General features: G+C 50.9%; 1 protein-coding gene across 4 annotated transcripts in view; it reads right to left on the reverse strand.

Moving 5' to 3' along the window:
- Positions 1–19,138, reverse strand: part of PHACTR3 (phosphatase and actin regulator 3) — a 212,891-nt gene that overhangs the window by 127,176 nt on the left and 66,577 nt on the right. Inside the window, exon 1 of one of the 4 annotated variants that reach the window (XM_041733505.1) lies at positions 13,072–13,152. The exons of the other annotated variants lie outside the window; for them this stretch is intronic. The gene's annotated coding sequence lies outside the window, so the exon portion shown is untranslated. Of the gene's footprint in view, positions 1–13,071; positions 13,153–19,138 lie in introns of those variants that run through there. 4 annotated transcript variants of the gene reach the window in all.

Genomic DNA, 19,138 nt, shown 5'->3' on the forward strand with positions numbered 1-19,138 from the left:
TGTGAATTCTGCAAAACTCCAAAATATAATGAGGTAGGTCTCACACTAAAAAATATACTGAATATATTTTAACTAATATAATTACAATTAACATATACAAATATGTAATGAGGGTATTATTGGATATTAAAACACATGACTATAGTTATTAAAAGGACAGATTCAGGGAAATAAAAGAAAGCTAAAGTCCAGAAGGAGAACTTAGTATAAATAAAAGTGGGTATATTATAAAACGTGCATTTCAAATCAGTGGCATGAATGGACAGTTCAAAGGATGGGGCTGGGTCTTTGACCTAATTCGGAAGATCAGGACCTCAGACCTCATGCTAAAATGCATTTTCTCTGAAGTTTAACTATAAAGAAAAGGGATCTAGCAAAGAACCAGAAGAAAATAATGAGCAGCCATGCCTCTGACCTGAGGGTGGGAATGAGCTTCTTAGGTATGAAAACAACTAACAAAGCCATAAAGGAAAACACTAGTAGATTTAACCCAATAATTTTCAAAACTTCTGGACAGGAAACTATGATGTTAAAAACACACCACACCCACAGCAGAATGCTACTCGCCAGAGCAAATATTTTTACCACCACAACAGGAATCCACCTGCACCCTGAGAGCACACCTGAAGCCACCTTGGGCCAAACCCCAAGGAGCCACTTTACACTTTGCTGCTGAGAGTGACGCAGGGCTCCTCCTCCCTGGAGAGTTACTTAGCAAAAACGTATAAAAGCCATAAATCATGTTCAGATCCTTCAACCCAAGAATTTCACTTCTGAAGATGGATTGCAAGGAAATGAGTGAAGGTGGCCCTGAAGACGGCCGTGGGCAGGGGCTTCCAATATGACTCGTGTACAGTGAAATGACATTCTGCTATTCAAAGTCGTGTTTTCAAAGGCATCTTAAAAATAAGCAATTGCTGGTATTAGATGAAAAACAAGCAGGATACAAAACGCAACATGGAGAACTACCCAAATTTTGCTTTGAAAGATGTGACACGCATACACTTAACTTCATTCCATTCAGTAATGGGCCTTGAGCATCTCAGGGGTAGACGGACATTCTAGACAGATGACGGGCCTGTCTCGTTGGACTTAAGGTCCGATTGGTAAGATCTGTCTCTCTCTCTTACACACACACACACACTCACGGGATATACACCAAAATGTTAATGACGCCTGGTGGAACTCAGGTAATACTTTTCTTTCTTACACTTACCTGAAAATGTTCCTTCCATCATGCCCGTGTCATATTCCCATAATTAGAAATAAGACTTTGGGTCAAATTCTCCCCACTTCCTACTGAGGACAGCGTCCTTCCCTTCTAAGAAGATGCAAGCCTCTCTCCGAGGTGGGTGTAAAGCTCTACGCTCTTCCAGGACTGGCTGAGCATCATCTCAATCTCCTTTCTCTGAACATAATTCCCTTTGCTACAATAAAGAATGGGTGGGGAGAAAGAATAGGAGACAATGAGGTGCCTACTGTGTTTGAAAAATCTAAATGACCTTTCAGAAGACTCCGGCTTAAAATAAATGCATGAGTCAGGAACAGGTGATCCCCAATGACTAAACAGCCTCACGAAAATACCTTCAAACCCTCCCCAACTGTACATAATCCCCCCCAAGGCCATTCACACTCTTAGGTACAGACGAGAAAATGGAAATTCTGTCCGAAAGCTTCAGGACGCGATCGGACCACACGTATGTATGGCGCTTGTCGGCCCACCAGGGCTGGAGGTCGGCAGAATGAAGGCAAAGTCGACGGGAAGGGAAGGGAGAGAAGCCTCACTCTAAGAAGGATCACTTTGACATGGAGTCTTGCAAACGTGTCCGTGTAGAATGTACGGCACCGCGGACTCATCCCTTCTGTTCTGCAGGGAGGGGATGTGGGCCAAACGCCGGAGGAGCTGCATGAAAACTTGTCACGGTCCCCGAGACGCAGCCCACACCCCTGAAGTCAGACCTGCCCGCAGCCTCCTCATTGGATGAACGCGGCCAGTGTAGACGTGAGGTGACCATCGATGATGACCATCGGGCCGTCACCGATCACCGTCATTCAGCCCAACCCACAGCTATCCTTCTGGCCTCTGCCCCGTGGCCCAGGTGCCACTCTAGGGCTGGGAGATGGGGCCGGGGGTGAGCCAGATGGGGTCCCTCCCTCCTGCGGGGACGCAGGGAACAGATGAGCACACAGACGGGACCATTTCAGGGAGTGAAAAGTGTCACAGAGGAAATCAAAACAGGAGCCCGTGAGGGATTCCGGGGCAGGGTCGATTCTTTTCAGAAGTGGTCAGGGAGGGCTTCTCAGAGGAGGTGTCATGTGAGCTGCTGGGCCCAGCCAGGGAGATGACTGGCATGAGAGCCTTCAGGACAGAGGGAAGAGGCATGAGGTGCTGATGCGGGACCCTGTGTGGCACTGGACGGCTGGCAGGCTCAGAGTGGAGGGAGGGGACACAGTAGGGGATGAGGCCGGACAGGGCAGCGAGGGCAGTGGGGCCTCAGGTCCCCGGGGAGCACCTGTGTGGTGTTCTAGATGCAGTGGGATTCACAGGCAAAATCTAATAAATTAGTTTCAGAGGTAAATTTAGTGACTCATCAGTTGCATATGAAAATATTTTTTAAAAAAGGCTGTTCCAATAATAGGGAGCGACCAAGAGGCCCCTCAGCGGGAAACAGACAAACTGTGGCATCTCCAGACAATGGAATATTGAAGGATAAAAAGAAATGGGCTGTCAAGTCACGGAGGGGCAAGGAGGAGACACGGGCTCAGAAGCCAGCCTGAGCGGTGCGCACACTGTGAGGTCCCTTCCTACTAAAGGCGACGTGGCACGGGTCTGGGGGAGGGAGCGAGGGGCAGGCGAAGCCCAGGGCATGTTCAGGGCCCCGAAGCTACTCTGTCTGATGCTGTGAGGGGGGATACGTGACCTTACACACTTGTCAAAACCCACAGAACGCCCAACACCAAGGGTGAGCCCCAACGTCCACTGCGGACTTCTGTTAATGTATGGGATCGGCCCATCGCTCGTAAGAAAAGTTGTCACACTACCGCAAGGTGTCGATCACAGGAGAAATGTGGGGGAGAGAAAGTATATGGAAACTCTGATTTCTGTACAATTTTTCTCTAACCCTAAAACTGCTCTAAACAATAAAATCTATTTAAAAAAGGAGAGTTGCCGTTGCAACAGTCCTATGATCCACCTGTATCTGTCCTGGTCCTTCCCATCCTGCTGGGCCCTACCTACGAACTAGACCCTCAGAGTGACTGGTGCCCCCAGAGCCTGGCGGGCAGGTGGCATCCAGGGGCAGCCGCCAGCCACAGGACAGCCAGTCGGAGCAGGGTGTCGCTTTGTTAGACACCTGGTTTCCCGGTTCAGCTACTACTTAGTGTCTCAGAGCCTCTGTTTCTCATCTGTAAAACCAAAATAAAACTCTCACCGCCCAGACCCGGAGGGCAAGTGAGATGACCGAGCACAGCACTGAGCCTGATGCCTGGTACGTGGCGAGCTTTTACTAAACGCAGGCAGAAAACCTAAAAACTCATGGTAGCTTATCAACCACGTTTCTATTGTGTGGGTCAGAGGACGACATGGTTTCACACCAGGCTTAAAATTTTCTGTTGTAAAAAAATATAAGACATGCAACATCTGGGAAACACAGGGAAGGGATCCGTGGACTGCCACGTACCCATCACCCCAACTTCAACAGCACGATGCTGGAGGGTCTCCTCTTGCACACGCCCACCCCCAGCCCCGCCCCCAGCCCACTGCATGATCGTGAGGCCAATGCAGGACATCGCACAGCTGTAACTGTGGCTTGAAGTTAACCCAGAAACAACTTCTATTTGTAAGCATTTTTCTTGTTGCCACACCTTTTAGAATGTTCAGTCCACCTGGCATGGTGAGGGGGGCCAGAAACAGAGTCCCTACCCATTTCTGTGTGGTTACAAATTGGTATACTATCTTTGCAGGTCAATTTTTCCTACCTATCCAAATGGAACTGCTGGGCTGAGCACTGACAATCACCAGATCACACACTACAAATAAACCCGAACCCAGAATGAAGACGTGTACACAGGTGAGTGTTCTTTCTAGAGCTGATTTCATTGATGAGCATTTAGAAGCAGCTTCAGTATCCTGGTGGGCAGGGCTCTGGAGGAGAACATTCTGCTACGGGCTCTCCTCATCAAGCAGCACAGAGAAAGAACGAGAAAGACTGGCATGGACTGAGACAGGATGCTCAACGAGAAATACTGCCAAGTAAGAAAAGGTTCAAAACGGCGTGTACAGAATGACGTCACAAGTGTAAACAAGCAGGGATGCACGCACATGTAGGCACACGTACTGTGCAACAAGTTTATCTTCAGGAAGTCAAAGAACAGGCCAGACTGGGCAGCCAGTGACAGTGGGGGGGGGGCTTCCTTGTCTAATAACTGATGATGATGATCATGATGGTGATGATGATAGTGATGATGGTGGTGATGGTGGCGATGATGGTGGTGGTGATAGCGAAGATGGTGGTGGTGATGGCAATGATGGTGATGGTGATGATGGTGGTGGTGATGGCGATCATGGTGGTGGTGATGATGGTGGTGGTGATGGCGATGATGGTGATGGTGACAATGATGACAAAGGTGATGGTGACAATGGTGATGATGGTGATGGTGATGATGGTGGTGGTGGTGATGATGGTGGTGGTGATAGCGATGGTGGTGATGATGATGATGGTGATGATGGTGGTGGTGATGGTGATGGTGGTGGTGATGGTGATGATGGTGATGGTGAGGATGGTGTGGTAGTGATGGTGATGACGGTGGTGGTGATGATGGTGGTGGTGATGGTGATGATGGTGATGGTGATGATAATGGTGATGGTGGTGATGGTGATGATGACAGTGTGCACCTTCTCAGTGTGCACCATGAAGATGCTTCATTTTCTTCTTACCACACATGCATTTTCTACTCAAATATTTTTCAAATAAATGTAAGGAGGAACAAGAAAGAAAGAAAACCATTTTCCAGTTCAGGCATAAGACCCAGTGCCCACGGGGATTTCAAAGGAGTCATACACCCAGGAGACCGGAGTCAAGAAAACTAAGAGCATAAATAGGAATGCCAGGGCTTCACAGGTCACAGGGGTGTGTGAGGGCCAGTGAGTTCCTCAGAAATCAGCGGCTTCCGGTTTTGAAGCTGCTGCTTCAAGGCATGTGTCCTGCAGCTCTTGGTCCTGAATCTAGAGGATGCCACACTGGACGCAGCCCAAGGCTTAACATAAGGACGTGGGGCCGTCTCCCCGCAAACTCACCCCCCCCATGCCTGTTGGCAGATAAAGACAGCGGCTAATGGCGTAGCATGTTTGTCCTTTCCTGACTTGGTGTGACATTTCCCTGCTCTTGTGCTTATTAAAAATAAAAAGCGACATCCCTTTCCAGTCAATACTCGAGCAATCTGCTGATGTTTTTGGAGCTCCGACATGACCTTTGGACTTATTTTGGCCTTGGGAATTTTGGATCAGCAGGAACACCGGGATATCCAGAACAAGTCGTGTTTCTGAACGTACATCCCAGGCCCTGCCGATCTGCTTTCAACATTCTGTGGCTTACATGGCCAGAGCGTGGCGATTTGAGGTCTTACCAAACAGACAGAAAAATATTATCACAGATGAAGTCGATTAGAGGATTTATTTGTGTGCCATGTAGTTAGAGAATTAGGACCACGGACCGTTCTGGGGACTGCACAGTAAGTAATTAATAAGCGCCTGCTGGAGACATCCTCTAGGAGAAAATGACCTCACAAAACAGACAAATCAACCTTGCACTTAAAATACAACTCTTCAGCCCTCCCCTCTATATTCCTCCTGAAATAAATCTCTTTTAAAATCATTTCTCTAACTTCTCTGAATAATTATAAAAAAAAATTTTTTTAAAGCACAGGGGTGGTTGCCTGGGTGGCTCCATCAATTAAGCATCTGACTCTGGATCTCCACTCAGGTCTTGATCTCACAGTCATGAATTCAAGCCTTGCGTTGGGCTCTTTAAAAATAAACAAAAAAATAAAAATAATAACTAAAGGCACAGGCAATAATATATTCAACACAGAGAACTGGTGGTCGTTAGTGCTGTTGTTTGGTGTGTGTACGTGATGATGTATAATACACGCCGTGAGGCACCCACCCGGGGAAGGCTGAAATGCTCCTTTGCTCCTTTCACTCCCAGAAGGATCGGCCATCAGGGATGTGGTCTGTGCACCTCAAGTTCTGGTGCACACTTGCACACGTGCTTGCTCACACACACTCTCTGCTTCTCTCTCCCAGTGCCCTTCCCACCCACACCTACATATGTAGGATATTGCCTACTTGGGGGGGGGGGGTAGGTTTACAAACATGAGAGCACACTGTACATTTTGTCTTGCCCCTTGATTTTGTCATGAAATTTAGTTCTTTTTTTTTTTTTTAACTACTGGCTGGCGTCCCAGGTAAGAACACACCAGATCTGATCTAGCAGGCCCCTCACGGGAAAGGTTATTTGGGTTTTTTTTTTCAGTTATTTATTATTATCCATAATGCCCTCACTGTAGGGCTCCCCTATGGCCTCCTTGCTCCATGTCTCCTTGCCTAGAAATAGATACGGGGGGGGGGGGGGACGGGGAGGGGAATGCACATTTCCAATTTCATTTGATTCTGCCAAACTGCTATTCTAAAATAGCCGCCCCAACCTATACCTGTAATGCACCAGAGCTGTTTCCCCACATTTTTGCCAACACCTGACATTATCAAAGATTTAAAATGTTCGGGCAATCCCTTGGGTGAAAAATGTTCCACCTCTTCTCTTTTCTCCTGCCTTCTTCTAACCTTCTCTGTTCCCTTCTTGGCTGGTGCACTGCCTAAAACACTGTGCACAATAAATAACCATTTCCTTGGTCCTCATGGGTAACTAAGCCATCGCTGCTACCTGAGGCTGGGGAAGGGTGCATGACTCGCCAATGGTCCCACAGCTAAGAAATGGCAGTGAGTCTACAGCCAAGTTTCCTGTGGTCCTGGTAACCACTGCTTGATATTTGTTAGGGGCCGCTGTGTGCAAAGGCAGGGATAGAGAATTAGGTCTGGGCCACCATGAAAAATAAGCATCCTCTTCCCATTTCCGTGAAGTCATGACACCAATCTGTGATGCATCCGGATCCACTGTTCCTGCAGCAAGCAGTAAAATATGATGCCATCACATGCTGAGAAGGAGGTAAGGAAGCTGTTCAGTGGGACATGCACACGCCTACCACCTTTGTGGAAGGCTCTAGAGAAGGCTCCTGGGCTCCTGTCCACACCTGGGGCGACTCACCTCAACCCTCTGAGCCTCAGCTTCGTAGCTGGTTAAGTGGGGCCATACTGCTCCCCTGGGACCCTAGTGAGAACTGGTGAATGGTGCTCATGAGTGATCACCATCACAGCGCCAGGGAAGTACTACCAGCCCTCTCGCCTCTCTGCAGACGTCGGGATGAAGCCCCTCACCCTCTGTTCCACTCCAAGACTCATCTCTGGATTGCTGCTGATAGATTCGGTGTCCATCCACTTGTCCAGCCAGAGAGCACCCAGTAGGAAAGCCTGACCCCTTCCAATGCCCCAGTGTTGACTCAGGCAAAGCAAGAATGAGGTGGGAGGAAGTTTGCCGGCCTTTAAGTGCCCCCAAAGCAGACCTGGGCATCCTGAGAAGCTGCTCAGGGTCCTGTCAACCCAAAGGGGCCCGATGCCGGCCGGCCCCTCTTCAAGGCCATTGGCTTGCATTCTCTGTGGGCCGCTGCCCAGGGAGCCTGGCACGGCCGAGTCAGGGCAGGGGCAGCTCCTTAATATTCACCAAGTGGCTCTGGCCTTCTCGGCGAGGCGGGCTGGAATACAAATGCCCCACGTCTGAAGGCGCAAACTCCACTTGGGTGTGGACAGCATCCCAACACAGTGGGGGAATGAACCGCACCTGCCCGAGGCAGACTCCAGCACGGTTGGCCACTCAGGAAAAATGGGCAGGTCCCCCCGCCACATACCAAGGAGGCAGCTCAGGCCATCAGTCCAAGCCCACTCCCGTTGTGGCCACCCTGGAGAGGCTCTCGGGCTGTCCACCGCCGGCTGCTAATCGACGCCGTGTTTACAGTCAGAGAGACACATCATCGGACCGTTTGTGTAATTTATAGCTTTGGGAATCTGTAAGTGCTCTCTGCTTTGACCTCCATTTAATTTCATTTTGTGCTCGTACCAGAGAATATAAAGCATTTCTCTCTACACGTGATCCTCCAGATACAGGTTTCCCTTGCTATCTCAAAGTAGAACATTCCTATGAAACCTTTCATAAGCCAAAATAACATAAAGGGAAGAAGCAATCACCATGCATTTATATGGAAAAATTATTTTTGGCATTCCCAGCCCCCAGGGTAACCTCTCTTGGGCTTTTCTGATACCTGAGGACACATCTTGACAACAGATGCACAAAATAAATCAAGATAAGGCACAGATGCCCACAGACACGGTTCAGACTCTTGGCAGCTGGAAGTTGAGATGCCGTGTGTGGCTCCCAGGGAAGGAGCTGGGGGCGCCACCCTCGCACCCCGGGGCGTGCTGCCCCTCTGACAGCCCATTGCCAAACCTACGCTGAAAGAGTTTATGAAAATCTTCTTTGGATTTCTTTTGGTTAATGGTTAGCAAAAATGGGTACTAACCAGGTCTTTCATGAAAGCGAAGCGGCCTAAGGCCAGCTTTTGGAAGGTGGGGGTCCCTGTAACCTAACACACGGTCCACCGTAGTCCCAAAGAGATGTGACACATCTGAAATGTAGAGCTGACGTTGATGGGGCCTGGCTGAGTGCATTAGCTCATTTAGGCCTCCCCGAAGCTGAGCAAAACAAACACTCTCCATGAGGTAGATACTGCTAAATCCTCGTTCTCTAGATAGGCATTGAGTTAAAGAGGTAAAATGGAAAAAAAAAAAAAAGAGGTAAAATGAAAACTGTCTGCCCTCCAAATCCTCCATCAATAATATATTCATGTGAAAAAGTTCACAAAATAACATGGGGTTAAAAAACATAGGATACAGTGAAACTAATACAACACTCTATGTTAACTGTACTGGAATTAAAATTTTAAAAACGTAATTTTAAAAAAGCATACACACACAGGGGATCCCTGGGTGGCTCAGCAGTTGGGTGCCTGCCTTAGGCCCAGGGTGTGATCCTGGGGTCCCGGGATCGAGTCCCACATCGGACTCCCTGCGTGGAGCCTGCTTCTCTCTTCGCCTGTCTTTGCCTCTCTCTCTCTCTCTCTCTCTCTCATGAATAAATAAATAAAATCTTTTAAAACACACACACACAGGATATAGCATAAGTGGCATGATTCCAATTTTGTTTAGGGAATCTTTACACACATGAATAGGGAAAAACGCTGTAATGAGCTCGAGCAAGATGCCAACAATGTTCACCTCTGGGTAGTTTTTATTTTCACATAAAAGGGGCGAGCATTTGTGGGCGGTGGATGGCTGTGCGATCCCGTCTCTGGAGCTCAGTCTCCTCATCTGTAATACGGGGATAAGTACAGCACCTGCCTCCAAGGGGTGTTGGAAGAGTGAAGGTTTAATCCGCGGAGCGTGCAGAGAATGGTCCCCGACATGCTGTCCAAAACCATTAGCTGCTAACAGCAGCAGAATCCGTCCTTGCCTATCTTCCTCCTCCTCGAGGTCACAGAGGCCCATGACGGAATCATGACCACGCCAGCAGTCCAGGCCTCTGGCAAGGGACAGTCAACATCATCACGGGCAGTTGGCCAGATGCTATTTATACGCGGATGCTAACTCAGAGCGAGCACAAGCAAGGGCACCTCGGCGCCGAGCCACGTGTGACCTTCTGGATTCTCACCCACTTCTATTTATTGTGATTCCGGTCCCGTGGCCCTGCTGCGTAGATGCTTGCCAGGCTCGCTTTCACACCGCCCGCTCCCTTGCCTGGTACTTGTGAGATTTTTCCCACAAGGTCAGGGGAGCCAGCCCCTCTAATAGAGCTCGCTTCCGACACTAAAACAAAGAAGCGGCATTGGCTACGTTATTATTTTGCTCACAACACCAGCAGCAGAGTGAAAATCAGAGTTGAATCCCTTAGTTCCGTCCTTTTCCTCTCGAATCAACACAGCAGAAGGTGGTGCTTCAGTCTAAAAGGGCAAATTTATTTTTTTTAACTTTATTTATTTATTCATTCATGAGGGATAGAGAGAGAGAGAGGCAGAGACACAGGCAGAGGGAGAAGCAGGCTCCCCATGAGGAGTCCGATGTGGGACTCGATCCCGGGACCCCGGGGTGACGCCCTGAGCCAAAGGCGGGCGCTCAACCGCTGGGCCACCCAGGAGCCCCCAGAAGGGCCAATTTAAATCAAAGGCAGAACACGAGGCCACCTGCTGATGAGGCGTCCCCTGAGCAGCAGGCAAGACCAGCTTTGGAGCTGGAAGGTCCAGGCTGGGGAGCGGGGTCGGGGGCGAGCAGCCCAAATATGGGGCCTGCCTGGTTTGTCACCAACACCACTCAGCATCGCCCCCATAAATCACCGTGTTCCCTCTAGCAAACGAGAGCCACGCCAAAGGCTGCAAGCATCCCTCCAGGTTCGAATCCGGCAGTTCCCACACGTCTACAAAAATCCTGCTAATATGATCCGGGGATTCGGGAGACATACAGTAGGTAAGCTAAAATTTAAATGGGGGGAAAAAAACAGGAAAAAAAACATAAAGAGGAATAAGGGATGAGAGGAACCACAGATTTCTCTCTTACTAAGAGAATACAGTGATAATTAAAACAATGCGGTGTTGTTGCAAGAAGAGACTGATGTCAACGAGACAAAATTACTCAGTAAGTGGAGTTAGGAAAATCGGTGGCAAATGGGAATAAAAGTAGGTTGGCTCCATCCCTCACATTTTACACGAAAATAAATTCCAGCTTTATCAGAGCTTTAAATATACAAAGGATGAAAGCATAAGAAGAGTAAAACATTTAAGACATCATCTCGGGGTGGAAAAGACCTTTCTAACTATGCTATGAAACCCAGACGCCATAAACGAAAGAACATCTTGATAAAGTCACCTACATAAAAATGAAAATGTGTGTATGACAAAAATCACTCTAAGCAGTCAAAAGACTAGTATCAAACCAAGGAAAAATACTTGCAACTCATATCTCAGACACACAGCTAAACGCCCCTAATAGATGAGCATTCAGAAATAGAAAAAGCAAACAAACAAATGGTTCGGAAGCAAGCAGAGCACGAGTCACCCCTGCAGACACCCAGGGGAGGGGGTCCCGGCTGCAGGCGAGGCCACCGCCGGGACATGCGGGCAGCCACGTGGCAGCTTCAGTGGCTGAGTCCCGCTCTCTTACCCATGACCTCCTGCCCCCAATTTGCCCTGCCACCTCCTGAACGGGGACCCCACGTGGAAGGCCTCCTTCTCCTGACAACATCCAACCCAGAGCTGGCCCTCGCTTCCTGCGAGGATGATTCCTTCCAGAATCATCCAGCTCATGCCCAAACCATATAAGCAGCCCCTTCCAGGCCTTCTCCCCGGGAAGCTACAAAGGCCCCCGAATGGCATGTCCCCCCACACTGCAGCAAGTTCAATAAAACTCTCTTTACCTGACTGCAGAATGTTGCTGGTGGCCTCTGATGGCTCGTCTTCATCAGTACATGACACACAGCAGATAATCCGTTAAATATTGATTAGTAGTAGTAGCAGTAGGAGTAGTAGCGGTTGCACAGAGACCTTCTAGGATACAAAGAGCAGGGGCTCTGGGAACGGCGAACTGAAGACGGTCCCCTTACCTGAGGACCCCAAATCTGAAACCACTCCCAACACGATGCTTCAGCAACCGAACGAAGAAAGGTTTAGTAGGAGGACAATGAGGAGAGAGACCTTTCCTGCTTGGACCTCCGAGCTCTCCGTATGGCACACGGCTCCTCACAACACTCGAGGTCCATCCCCACTCTACACACATGACTGTACCCCGGACAGTGCTAAAGACCTGGGATGTGGTGGCACGAGGTAGGTGAGGCTGCCTTTCATGGAGCCAACAGTCCAGTGGGCGAGAGAACCAAACAGAACCTCAACTCAGACAGTGACAGTAGGTTCCGGGTGTCCCAAAGGACCAAGAAGATGTGACGGGTCCTGGAGAAGATGTAGTTCTTAGACGGGATGGGAGGGGGGTGCAGGACTCAGCCAGGCAAAGTCCTAGGTCTGCACATGTCATGGGGTGGAGCTCACGTCTTTAAGAGCTCCCATGCCAGTGGCAGCATGTGTCAAGGTCCTGAGGTTGGAAGGACTGCCATGCCATCGTGAGGCTAGAGGGGCAGGGACGGGCCAGGGCAGGCAGGCCAGACAGGCACGGGGAGGAGTTTGGGTGTTTTTATCTTGCAAGTCCTGGGCAGCCCCTAAGGAATTCTGAGCAAGATGGGAACCTAGGAGGAGGGGCTGGAAATAAAGCCATGAGATCTGAGGCTTAAAAAGATCATTCCAATTACCCAGCAGAAACTCAATTAGATGGGCCTATCAGAGGAAGCTGGTGGGGGGAAGGAGGTCAGGATGCAGCTGCATCCCCCAGAAAAGAGATGAGGAGGCCTGGACCCTGGTGGTGGCAGGAGGTGACGAGAAGCAGGTGGATTTGAGAAGCGCTCGGGGGAGGGTCTGCAGCCTGCAGGGCTACTGGTGGCGATGTGGGGTGAGGAGGGAAACAGGCAGGTGAGCAGCAGCGTCCTACCCTGGGAACACTGCAGACAGAGAGGGATTGCAGCTGGGGACCCCCCAAACCTCGGTCTCCCTCAGTGTCCAGTGACCGGGCCGGACTAACTGTAGGGCTTTCCGATCTCATTTCACCAGCCAGAGAAGGACTCCAACCAACCCACAGGGCACCCTGGGATGTAAGCCAACCAGATGGGAGGGGACAGGGTGTGGGGCCCTCGGCCCACAGAGTTCTGGGTGGGCGGCACCCCCACCAAACTCTGGAAGATCCAACAGGTGTGGGGGAAGCACAGACCTCAACCACTCGGCCAGGCCCCTGCCGACGCCTTCTGGCTCCCATACCTGAGTCCGTCTGACTCCTCCAATGCTGCCCTTCTGGCCAGGGGACCCCTGGGCCTTCCAAGCAGCCACAACACAGCAGCAGGGACTGAGCTCCGCCCTCCCCAGGGTTGGCAGCTCTCTGCCCAGAAGTCAACATCTTTGCCCTCAACCCTGGCAAACCCACATGGCAACCCCCCTGGCACGATGATAAGCCTGTACCCTGCAAAAAAAAAAAAATTGGCTCTTAAAACGTGCGTTTAAAAATACCCATGGGATGGTGTGGGTATATATAGAGAGAATGAAGCCAGGCTCCTCAGCCCACACAGAATGCAAATGTGTGCCTTGAAGAAATCTATGTTGTATCTTAAATAGAGGCCCGAGACACGAGCGCCACTAAATAACAGAAACTGGCGTTCGGAGCAATCGTGACGGCACCCAGCCTGCTGTGCTCCGCTGCTCCCTGGGCCTGATCCTGGGCCTGATCGCTTCCAAGCAGCCCCAGGAACTAGAGCTGCCCGCGACCCTGCGGTCCACGGAGAGGGTGTCATCAGGACTTATTTGCTTACTTATTCAGAGTCTGTTCTTTACCCTCACCATGTTTCAGAAAGGAGGTAAGATGGCTTACAAAAATATCTGTGGTGGTTTAAAAAAAACAAAAGATGAAACAGATATGTAGGGGGAAAAAAAAAAAAAAAAAGAACATGACTCTATGGTTTAAATACATAAAACACATACTGAAGGATTCTGTGCCGAGACCTGAAGTCTGACTTGAAGCGGGATGCCAGGCTTCCTAGCAACCCTGGGGAAGAAAGACGCAAGATCCTATACAACATTCTCCGCATCCCCCAAATGAAGCAAAGCAGGCTGCTCTGGTACCGAGCATAATGTCTCCCCGTGGCTTCTCACAAAGCAGGTGTTTGGGATGGAGAGAAGCATGTGCCCAATGCTGTCCCACCAGAGAAAAGGGGGAGAAGCCTACACAGCCCCAAAGACCCCCCAACTCCCATCCCGTCTATTCCTACTCCCCTTACCCTGCCTTCCACTAGAGTCCTCTGAAAACCTCCCAAGAATCTTTCTTGTACCACTTTTATGGGTTTTTGTCATACGTGCACACTCAGCTACGTGAGAATTTACTATATTCTAAATCAACTCGCTTGTGCGCCTAAATAAATCCATTAAAGAAGCTTTGCACCCCTGCTCTAATAAGAAAATCAGAATCAATTTCCAGAAATGTTAAGTGGCCACAAAATAAATGCAATAAATTGAAACAAGTCAATGCAATTTTTTTATACTCTGGCGCTGCACCCTCCAAGGGCTGCATGCCTCAGGCTATTCTCCACCCGTTAGAAGAAGAAAATCAGCCAGCATTTGGGGTCAAAGACACACCAGCCACAAACTAAAAGTTTCTCCTTGATACTCAACAACCAGAAGCCTGGGAGAGAATTCAAAAGGGACCAGGCATCTGACCGCAGGATTCTGTGACATCAAAGCCCCATCGGAGTTACACAGAGAACAGTGGTGCTCAAAGGGCATCCGGACCACCACCCACCTGGAAAGTGAGTGTAGCCATGGCAACCAGGTAAGGCTCGTTCCCAGGTACCAATCCACGCCCCCCCCCCTTCAGGGTGAAGTGTCACAGTGCTTCTCTTCACATTAAAGAAAGTACCAGCTTGTAGCAGATTGGGAATTTTAAAACAGGTCCTACTCCACCGAGGGTGTGAGGTGCGCTGCTGGAAAATCTCTGGTACCTGCTGGGGCTGCGTCCACATTCTGGGAAACAGGGATCATGACACTGGCCTCAGGAAAGTTCAGTTGCAGTAAAGTTCACGAGCAGAAATTCATCTGACACTGCGAAAGGGCTCATTCATTCCCTGGCAAGTGCCTGCTGTGCCCTGGCTCTCCTCTCATTAGCTCTGGAGTCCTTTGTTGAAATCTGCTCTATTCCACATTTTGAAATGGATTATGCAACATCATCACCATCACCACCACCACCACTATCACTGCCACCATCACCAGCAACATCATCATCACCACTACCACCACCAATACCATCACTGCCACCACCTACATTACCACCATCATCACTACCACCATCACCACCACTACCAACAACAGCACCATCACTGCTACCACCACCTCACTACCAGCATCACCACCATCACCATCACCCCCTCACCATCACCACCATCACCATCATCACTACCACCAATACCATCACTGCCACCACCTACATTACCACCATCATCACTACCACCATCACCACCACCATTGTCACCACCACTACCACCATCACCACCACTACCAACAACAATCATCACTGCTACCACCACCATCACCACCATCATCACATCATACCCTCACCATCACTACTACCACCATCACCACCATCATTCCCACCACCATCACCACAACCACTATCAATACCATCACTGCCACCACCTACATCACAACCACCACCTACACCATCGTCACTGCCACCATCACCACCATCACCACCACTACCAACAACACCAACACCATCACTACCACCATCATCACCAGCCCCACCATCACCATCACAGCCATCACCACCATCCCCACCACCATCTTCATGAGAACAACACTGCCACCACCACCACTATCACAGCAGCTCCCACTGACACAGCCATCACCATCTGCCAGACACTGACCCTGTTCCTGGACCTTTAAGTATAACTGACCCACGTAATCCTCCTCGCAACCCTCGGGACCATCGTTGCCTCCACTTTGCAGATGAGACTCAGGTGACCAGAGATAACATAAAGTGGGCCGATGAATGGCAGGGGTCAGCATCACACATGGCAGGTAGCAGGCTCCTGGCCCTCTTCTCGTCCCCTTTCTGCCTGATTCCTAACACTGGGCTGTCTCGGTGAAGCAGCCACCTAGCAGGTGGTATGAGGTATTCCCGCCCTGAAGGCCAGCATGGGACCAATGCAGGGGCGGCACTCACGGAGGAAGAGGTGGGTAGAGGTGCAGCCCACACCCCTTGCCCCTCACACCACGGTTCGTGTCCGCATTCCTGCCTTCCTTCAGTGACTGGTGCCCTGCTGGCCTAGGCACCACCAGTGGAGGAAACAGCAGGCAAGGTCCCCGCCCACCTGATGGACAAATTCTGGTCTCTGGGAACACAACACAGCAGCAAAGGCACCCCGGATTTCGGTAGAGTGTGGGACTAGGGGACCCACTTTAAATGGGGTGCCGGAGAGGGCTGCTCTGAGGAGGTGACATTTAACCTTTAACCAAGTGACAAGTGCTCTTAGTGAGGGAAGGGAAGGAGCAACCATGGGAACAATCTGACAAGTTCAAAGGGCATGAGGAACGGTCACCGCGGCCGGAGCACCATGCACAGTGGGGAGAGAAAGAGACAGCAGACCACGGCGGTGGCCGCGTGCAGCTCAGCCGTGGGGACCGGCTCATCCTCAGAACCACCTACGGGGTGGCTAAGGTCAGGGCCACGGTCACAGGTGAGGAAAATGTGGATCCGGGCCACCAAGCAAGCACACCGGGAGCCAGGCTTCAAACCCACATGGTCTGGGGCTCCAGGCTACGTGGCCACCGTACCACAGGGATGGAAGGTGACATCGGTGATGGAGCCTGGATGTCATTCAAGGGCAAGAGAAAGCAGGGACGGGGCGAGCTCTGACTTACACTCGGAGAGCCTCCCCCAGGCCTGAGCAGAAGGCGGCCCACAGAGGCCAAGAGCAGGTGCGGGAACCCACCAGAAGGCTGTGCGGTTGCCCAGGGGCCAAGGGGCAGTGGGTGCAGCAGCACAGCGGCCGAGGAGCCAGAAAGCTCACCCCGAGCTGGGGACAGTGGTGGAGGCGGTGAGTGGAGATGTCACAGAACAGGGGGACCCGGACACACAGGCAGGACTCAGGGGGCTAGGGAAAACCAAAGAAGACACTGCAGCAAAGACGTGGGGGCTGTCCTGGGGGCCCCGTTGGGCTCCGGGGCCTGGACTCGAGCAGTTTGCCTGCCGTGGCAGATTCCGTCCTCCCCTCCATCCACTCCACATTTCCATGTGTCCCCCAAATGCACGAGCAGGGCCAGGGGCGATGTGATCCCCACCAGCAGCTCCCGGTCACCAGGCACCCCCAGCCCGGAGGAGGTGCAGAAGCCTCGGGATTCCTGCAGAACAGGACGCAGGAACAAAACTGTACAAATGTTCAACAGGAAGAACCTCAGAGGCGCCTCCTATCACCGAGAGGGGCCTGATGCCGTTTACATACTTCCCAGGACGGTGAGCTCCCCTCTCACCACCGGCCAGCGGTGCGCTGCGGATACCACGGAGAGCCCCCACCCCCAGCACAGCACCCTGGGCCCCCTGGGCCCGTGCCCGGGCCACCACCAAATGGGACTGCGAGGCCCCTGCGCACACAGGCCAATGCCAGGCCAGGACGCCCCGAAGCCAACCCACTCCTGGAAGCGCCTGCGATGGGCGAGCACAGCTCCCTGCCGCTTTGTTCTCAAGCGGGAGAGGTCAGCCGTGGCTCACCAGGCACTTGAGGAAAGCCTGTCACGTGAAAAAGAGACCATGATAAACACGGGGGGGAAAAGAAACTCCCCAGAAGAAAGAGATGAGTCAGGAGGCAGATTATTTAATTTAAAAACACAATCTCCAAGGAGAAGCCTCAGAGAGGAGGTGCGTGCTCGCAGGGAGTTGAACGCTGGCTGTCCCCGCCCCGCAGAGCCCGGGCTCGCCCTCTGGAATCACTCGGGACAAACCCCACCCTTTCCTTCCAAGGCTGCCATCCCGTCCCCCACATCTAAGCAGGGTGTTTGAAGCCCCTCAGCATTAAACTCCTCCGCGCTGCTGAGAAGGGCACTCGATGGATGAGCACTGGGTGTTATACTATATGTTGGCAAATCAAACTTCATTAAAAACAAAAAAAACAAGGATGCTTGTGAGAGGGAGGTAGACAGTCAGAGAAGGACAGGTGACAGAAGAATCAAAGGCCAGATGAGAGATTTGAAGATGCTGCACTGCTGGCTTTGAAAATGATGAAGGGGGACGCCTGGGTGGCTCAGCGGTTGAGCATCTGCCTTTGGCCCAGGGTGTGATCCTGGGGTCCCGGGATCGAGTCCCACATCGGGCTCCCTGCATGGAGCCTGCTTCTCCCTCTGCCTCTCTCTCTCTCTGTCTTTCATGAATAAATAAAATATTTTTTAAAAGATGGCAAAGGGGCTAGAAGGCTAAGGCATGCAGGGGAGCTCGGCAAGCTGGAAAGGAGGAAATCGGGTTCTTCTCCGGGGCCTCCAGAAGGAATGCAGCCCTGCTGACACCTTGATTCTAGGATCTGTAATCTCCAGAACTGTGAGATAATAAATGTGTGTTTAAAAAAAATAAATAAAAACAAAACAAAACAAAAAACCCAGTCCTCCATGCTGGCTCGGCCGCCCAAGCAGTCTGTCAAAAGATATATTCAACTCTTGAGTACGTCAGCCAGACTATTAATGCTTTCATCGATTCCTATCATCTACCCAGTTGATTAACTGTCAAGTTGCTAAGGCGAATGCTGATGGTTCAGGGCCTAGAGCCCTGTGACATTCCTTTGGAGAGAGCCTGCGGTGGTCAAACTACCATTATCACAATGTTTTATGAAATTTCGAACATACAGAAAAGTAAGGGGAAAAAGTACAACCAACAATCATAGGCAAAGCACCCAGACTCTTCCATTAACATCTTGCATTTCCTTCCTGTGCGTGTGCGCGTCCGTGTGCGTAATCTCCGCCTAGAAAGATACCCTCCAGGAAAATTCAGAGATTGGCACACTTTCTCTGCAACATCCAGTCGTAAACAATACGTCATGGGTATGCTTGTGTTCCAATAAAACTTTATTTACAAACCCAACAGCAGCCCACAAGCCCAGGGAGTAACAAGAGCTTGCACATGGTGAAACTTTCTCCCAGCAGGTTTGGCCACAGCCCCCCACGAGGAAGCCGTGCGGGGGGTGGGGGGGACCCAGGATGGGAAGCCAAGGGCAGTGAGCTGGGCTGTCGTGCCCGAGCTCCCACCAGCTCCTCACGGGGAACGGAAGCCCGAGGCCTGCCTCCGAGCTCCAGGTGAGCA

This window comes from Vulpes lagopus, chromosome 18 (genome assembly GCF_018345385.1).
Source record: "Vulpes lagopus strain Blue_001 chromosome 18, ASM1834538v1, whole genome shotgun sequence".
NCBI classification, from domain to species: domain Eukaryota; kingdom Metazoa; phylum Chordata; class Mammalia; order Carnivora; family Canidae; genus Vulpes; species Vulpes lagopus.